General features: G+C 18.5%; 1 protein-coding gene across 3 annotated transcripts in view; it reads right to left on the bottom strand.

The window, feature by feature from the left end:
* LOC129610660 (homeobox protein 5-like) overlaps positions 1-7,983 on the bottom strand; it is a 212,377-nt gene that overhangs the window by 174,603 nt on the left and 29,791 nt on the right. Inside the window, exon 1 of one of the 3 annotated variants that reach the window (XM_055523299.1) lies at positions 7,310-7,894. The exons of the other annotated variants lie outside the window; for them this stretch is intronic. The gene's annotated coding sequence lies outside the window, so the exon portion shown is untranslated. Of the gene's footprint in view, positions 1-7,309; positions 7,895-7,983 lie in introns of those variants that run through there. 3 annotated transcript variants of the gene reach the window in all.

Here is a 7,983-nt window from a genome sequence, read left to right as displayed (position 1 = left end):
AATTGAATGAAAATGAGTAAAAATTCGCACACTTTATATAAATATTCAAAAATATGTAAAAGAGAGTAAAATATTTTTATTATTACATTTAAATTTTGTTTTGCAAAAAAATCCGCATAAAACCAATTATACTCAATATATACATAAATATTTTATAATTTTTAATCCAATACCACAAAATTAAAATTGCCACAAATATTATTAAAACAGCTTATAAAAGTATACCCATAATATCATTGTGTAGAGTAGTTAGTCGGTTGTACATAAATAAAATTTATGAGCGAAAAACCGCATTTATAATAAAAAATAATTTCAGAAATGTAAAAAATAAAATATTAAAATTATTATAATACCATACAGACAATTCAGTATAATATAAAAATGTTGGAAGTTGCAAACCTCAGATATGAAAATTTTAAATATTCCTCATATTAATTACATATTAATCAAAATATAATTAATATTTTATTGATACAAATGTGATAAGCGCCACTTCTCTTGTATTAAAAATTAAATTTTAAATGGCTATTATACAAGTATAATCGAAAAATACAATTATTTTTCAATAATTTTATATAAAAAAATTTAATTCACATTAATATTAAAAACAAAAAAAAAAATCACGTATTCAAAAATCAATATTTATTTCCTGATATTTTTTTAATTAAATCATTCCATTTGTTTTATCGAATTTGTGGACTAACAGTGTGTGGAATAATTTAAATTAAACTTTTTTTTTTATTTACGTATTGTATATTCGAATATTTACTTTAAAAAATTATAAATATTTTTTAAAATATTTGCTCGTCTATAAATATTATGTTTAATATTAAAAAAAACCCAGAATAACTAAAAATCTCAAACTATCAGTAACAAACCACAAATAATTTATATTATCCGACATAAGGTAATACACAAGTATTTTGTATGACCTAGACTGACGCAATTTCTATTGTATCTGTTATATATAAGCACATATATTGTAAAATCTACCAACACCTCAACACAAAACATGTAATTCTCAAAACAAAAAGAAAAAATTTTGAAATATTCTTAAAAATATATTTATAAGCTGATTATAAATTTCATTGTTAAGTTTAAAACAAAATATTCCTTTAAAATCTTTTGTTTAAAATTTTTCAAAATAAAATTTATGATAGATTCTTATTCTGATTAAAATTTTACTTATAATGAAATTTTATATACACACATACATATATATATATATATATGTATATATATATATATATATATATATATATATATATATATATATATATATATATATACATATATATTAAATAATTAAGCTAGAGAGAAAATTTATATTGAAAATGTTATTTAAATATAAAAGTTCATACACATAGTAGTTAATTTACTCTTATATACATATACAATAAAGGTGTGCCACACAATCTCTTTATTAAAGATTCTTTAAAATTTAATTATAAATTCTTGTAATAAATAAATGACTATAGTAATCGGATTATAATTCTTATTAAAACTTATTTTCCTAATATATTATAAAGAATAAGATTTAATTCAGTGGTCAATGATTACAAAAAAAAATTTTAATATTTAAGTTTGTTTTACACTTTAAGTTTATTCTTTAATAATAACTATTTATTAAGTAATTTTAAATATGTAGAGAATTTTGTGAAATAGAGAATGAATAAACAGGGTGTTATATAAAATTAATTCAAGGATTTTTTAAATTTTTATTAAATAAGTAATGTATAAATAATTAATATTTTTCTTAAAAGACATGGAATCAGTATTTCTTCGTTTAGAAATATGAAAAATTTAAGAAAGTTATTTTTAAAATATGCAAAATTTTTACAATCCCACATTGCATTTAGAATTTATTTAATTCCGATTTTCTAAATTCAATTTCTCAATATTTCTCAATAAATAGGACATTTTTACTAAAAATTATTTTTGTATTTTAAAATAAAAAAATCATTGAAATTTAGAATTTTATTATTTATAATTTTTTTTGTTTTTAGAAAAAGAGGAGATAAAATTTTCTCACTTGAAAATTATATTATTAAATCTTACAATTATTTTTTCACTTCCAGTGAGTAAATGATTCAAATTCATGATATTAACTCACATTTTACTCGCAGTGAGAATAAAAATTTTATAATTATACAAAATTAGGTCTTTAAATTTCTAATTCTTATAATTACTTTACTTTTAGGCTTGATTTAGTGTTCTAGAAATAAAAAATTATTGATGCATGATTAAATTATTTTATATTTCATGTATAAAAAAATTTTTTAATTATGCAAAAAAAATTATTACAATTTTATTATTTTTTTATTTATTTTTTGTAAAAATTTTAAAAATAGAAATTAATTTATTTTCTAAATATAAATTTATGGCTTTTTTATTAATTTATTGCTATTTTTTTAAATAGCAATAAATTCAATTTTTAACCTATTTTAAAATCAATAAAAAATAAAATTTCTAAAAATCTATATTATCTTTATTTAGATTATTTAAAATTTTAATTAAAATTTTGTTTTTTTTTAATTAAGACTTTTTTTAAGGTCTAATGAATTTTTCTATTACATATTTTTTTTTAATACAATATCTAACACTTCATCTATCAAGAGTAAATATAGAAAAATATTGCATAGGTATAAGAAAAAATATCAGAAAGATAAAATTTTCATTAAATTCATTAATTAAATTTTTGTTATATAATATTTATGCATGTATGTATATTGATTCTATCCACATTTAAATAAGTACACTTATAATATAGAATGCAGGGAAAATGCAAAATTAACCTATATATTTATAAAAAAAAATTTTTATGTTTACATTTGCATAAATTATTTATTATAAAATACGTCAAAAATTTTATTATTTACAAAACATAAATTTTAATTAAATTTTAAACCTATATATATCCACATATACACACATGTATGCATCACAATTAATGTTCAATATACATAAGTATATAAATTATAAAATTTAAGATAAAAATCAATATTCATTAAATATGATGCACATACATAATATGTACACCTTAAATATTAATATTACTTTTAAGATTATTTCATAATAATTATAAAATAAATCCAAATATAACAATTTTATGTACATTCAAAAATATTTAGGGTATTTATCGATGTTATAATTAATATTCATCATATATATAATAATTTTTTATTTTAAAAAATTTAATTATTTTAAATTAATTTTATAATATTTAAGAATTATTTTTTTTCTTAATATTATAATTAAAAATTGCAATAAATAAACAAAAACAACTATAGAAGACAATTTTGTTAATTACACAAAGAACTACTTTTTTGAGGGGCGCTAATGATTATTAAGTTTTTTAATTTAAAACAGCGCCACTCCACAAAAAGCGGTTGCATTTTGTAATTTCAAAATTTTTCTTCTGTATAGCACTATAAATTATGTATGTATGTACATTGTATACAATAAAAATAGGGAATTTATGTATTTTAGGTGTTCGCCGCTAAGTATGCAATTTTAATTAAAATTATTTTTATTACATATTTTAATTTATTTAAATAGTATTTTCATATATAATAACTAACTAAATATTAAAATTTTATATTTAAAAAAAAAACTTTTAATTTAAATTAAAATTTAATTTTTTTTATATTTATTACTGTTATACACAAATTTTTCTATAATTATTATATAATTTCCATTTAATATTAAAAATTTGATTCTTTTTCCTTTTTTTCTTATTTTTAGGGTTTAAAATAAAAAAAATTTTCAATGAAAAAACCTCTACTATATTATTTACAACAACAATAACAATAAAAGGGTAAAAAAAACAGAAAAACTTGTTATAAAATTATAGAAAATTACAATGGAAAGAATTAAAATGCAAATAAAACGAAAAGCAACAACAAGAATAAAAATGGAAAAATTGGAAAAATCAATTGAGGAAAAATTCGTCGCTTTTTTTGTTATTCGTCGTTTGTTTTCATATTTGTTTTTTTTTTTTTTGCTTTGCTTTTATCTTTATTTTCTGTTTGTTCTTTTTTTATGCAGTTCACTTCATTCTTTTCTATTTTTAATATTTAATTTTTTTTTTTTTTGTTTTTTATATACATATGTAAATACTTATTATATATAATATGTACTTAAAAATTTACACATACATTTACAAAAAAAAAAAAAAACATTTCCCATACCTATAAAACCCTCTACAATTATTTTTAAAATAATAATTTTTCCCTATTTTTATTCTACATTTAAAACATTTTATTAATATATATGAAGCGATTTGTAAATGTATGTGTATGTGCGGTATTAATAATAATATATAATTCATATGAATTTTCATATACAATGCAATTTTTGTTGATGGTTTGGTTATTCTGAGGTTTTTTTTTTTAAAATAAAATGAAAGAATAAAATAAATTTGATTTTCTTTTTTTTTTTTTTAAATTAAAAATTGTTTAAATAATAAAATTATGTATTTTTTTTTTATAAAAATTTTAAAATTATTGTGGGTGAATTATAATGTAAATATTAAGTATATAAAAATATAAAAAAATTTTTATTTTATTTTAGAGTAGGTGGATGTTGTATAACAATAAAAAAAAGAAAAATTGAGAATTACATTTTATATAGCATTTTTTTGTAAATGCAATTTAATTTTTAAATGTGAAAAATTTTTGAAAAAAATTCAGAAAACTTGAAAAGAAAAATTGTCATAAATTTTGTATGAACTAATTTTAATTTTAATTATTACCTAATTAATGAAAATTTTATTATAATTAAGAATAGTGATTATAAGGATAATTTTCATATGAGCATTAATTATAATTATTGCATACTGAGTTTCGAATGCCTATTTTTAAATTAACATTAAAATTTTAATTATTTTAAGTTGTTAATTTTGATTAAACATTTCTTATTAATTAAACATAATGATATTGCAATAGATTTTATTTTGAAATTTTTTATTAGAAACTATAAGAAATTGTATCTAAACTAAATTGTATCTATTCTAGTCACTTATTTGTACAAGCATTACGTATTGTTACTTAGTAAGACAATTTTTGTTATTATTTTTAAATTATTTCTAAAAATTAAATATTCTGAAATATTAATAATAGCATTTTGATATATAGCGATGAATATTTTTAGTAAAATATAATCAATCATTTGAAAATCATTATAAGTAATTAAGAAATTTATAAAAAAAAATTAATACTTCCAAGATCAAAATGAAAAGTAACAAAATTCGACTTATGGTCCTTATGACGGCTTATTTTATGCTTAAATTTTTTTGTGTATTCGGTTTTTTTCCGAAATTCTCGTTATTTTACACTAATTGTATTCAAATTCAAATGATAGTAAAAGCAAATTGAAAATTTGTGTCATTGTTTTATACCCAATTATGGCTTATTTCAAAAAAAAGTAAACATTCTTCTATAATATAGAAATCTCTTTGCTGGGGCCTTATTATGAAATTCGATTTTTGTATTTGCAGAAATGAAAAGGTAGTACCATACTGAATTGGTTGGTATTATCGACTTACATAATAAGTCCTACATTTTTTGTAGGGTAGTTATAAATAAATTCAGTCTAAATTAACTTTTAATTGGTTTATTTTATAAAATCAAAGAATTTTTTTTTAATTCAAATTGAAAATTTTGAATTGTTTAGAATTGATTTTAAAAATTTTTCCGTCTCTTTCAATTTTTTCGCAATTAATTTTATAATTGACTCTTTCAAATGCACTTAAATTCCTGAAATTTATTTTTTTCCTGCAAATTAAGACTATTTTTCCCAATTTTTAATTTTTAAACCGAATTTTATTTAAAGTACTAATTTTTACTTCATAATTTATTTTGAAATACTAAATATTCCCATTCAATTTCAGAAATTCTAGTCAGAGAAAAGCAATAAATTTTTGCACTAGCAATATTGTCACTATATCAAAAAGAATCGATATTATGTACATAGGCCTTTCAAATACCTACACCTATACAATGATAGGCGCTTAAGATTTCCAAAAAAAAAAATCCAACAAAATTTTATGTTGAAATACATAAAAATTGTAATATGTAAAAAAAAAAGTCTTTATTTAAATTTTACAAAAAGAGTACCAAGTTAAAACTCATACAAATAAACTATTTTACATAATTTACATTACATTTAATGTAATATAGTTATTTGCATACATTATATATGTATTTATGTATTTTACATGCATAATATTAACCAAAAAAAAAAAAATACAATGTCTTTATAGTGTAGAAATAGGTGTATGTAATAATATGCATAAATTGTTTTTTGTTTTTCCATTTTCAATCAGAATAAATAATGAGTAGAGTTCGGTTTTTCGGAAAATATATGTACGTCTACATAAGTTCGAATATTTTAAATTTTTTCTTGAAAATGTTTAGAATATTTTTAAAAATTCCTATATAATATAAAATTGAATAATATTTACATTTATATTTTAATTTTACATTAAAAACCAGCAGGATTGCAAAAAAATTCCTTATTTTATATTAAAACTAAAAACGTTTAATATAAAATTTAAGGATACATTTACAAAATATACCTGCTATATATCTAAATAATAAATGTAAGATATTAAAAAAAAAATTTATTTTATATATAGTTTAGTTCAAGGACAATTGCATATATACATATACATAAGTAAATGAATACATTCATGTGTATGTATATGCGGTGCCTATATTCCACAGACTCCCATTCTTTATTTGAATTTATTTGAATTTTTTTTAGTTTTCTATACATTTCGTTTTAATATAAAATAAAATATGAAAAAAAAAATAGAATTAAGAATAAGGAAGGAGATGGAAATATTAAAAATTTTATTATTTTTACTTTATAAAAATAGAATTTTGCTATCGCAATGTTGTAAAATAAATAAGTAAATTAGATTTTTTTTAAGTATTGCAAGCAAACTAAGTTTAATATTAATTTTCTAATAGATTGGCTTGCAAGTAGAACAGAAGTATTTTTTGAGAAGGCAATATTACCGATATTTTACTCAGTGATAATTTTAAATGCTCTAAATCTCGAATGCACCCTACACAGCAATAGTGAGAAAATTTTATGTTACATACTTATTACATTCGGCCTTTAAAATATTGCAATAGTTTTGACTTTTGCAAAATAATATTGCAATATACAGAATTCCGAATCACATTCGGAAATGCAATATTTTTTCCTTTAAAGTGTTTCTAAATTTAATTTTCATTCCTTGTTCTGTACTAAAATTTAATGAATTTTTAATAAATATAAGAAAAATGAAATAATTTCTTACCCGAAATCATTTTGAATTAATTTATTTTTGTTCGCTTAATAAACAAAAAATTCTTTAATAATTTTTTAATTTATATTTAAAGTTTTTGTTTTGTAATAACAAAAAAATTTCATAATAGAAAAACACAAAAACAAAAATTTTTATTCAATTCAATTTTAATTGATTTTTCCTGTCTCCTGTTCTCGTTTCTCTTATATTTTTTATTTTCTCTTCTTCTTTTACATTTAAAATATCAGTGTCAATGTTCAATGTTGTTTTTCAAGTCATAAATATTGTATTTAATACAAGAAAAATAGGAAAAGAAGTAAGAAATTATTGTTTTTCTCTCTCTCCCTTATTTCCTCTTTTAACACAGCAAAAAAAAAAAAATCCTTTTATTTTTGTAAATTATTATGTCACACAATTCTTCTTGTTTTCGGAGAAAAAAATCTCAATTAAAATTTTTAATTTTATTAGTTTTCACTTTATTTTCATATTTTTTTTTTAATTATTTTTCGATTTCTCTTTTCAATATTTCTTTTTTTAAATGCGCTCTACTAATTCAAAATATATTATTGTCTCTCTTATTTTTCTTTGAAAGCCCTATCTTATTATATGACTTTTTTTTTCCGCAATTTTTAATTTATTACGATTATTATTTTTCGCGTAATCATCCACAACTCTGCCGATATTGA

The sequence above is a fragment of the Condylostylus longicornis genome, unplaced genomic scaffold (assembly GCF_029603195.1).
Source record: "Condylostylus longicornis isolate FDR11 unplaced genomic scaffold, ASM2960319v2 ptg000046l, whole genome shotgun sequence".
NCBI lineage: Eukaryota > Metazoa > Arthropoda > Insecta > Diptera > Dolichopodidae > Condylostylus > Condylostylus longicornis.
Note: the sequence above shows the minus strand (reverse complement) of the source record. Positions and strands in the feature narration are given on the sequence as shown.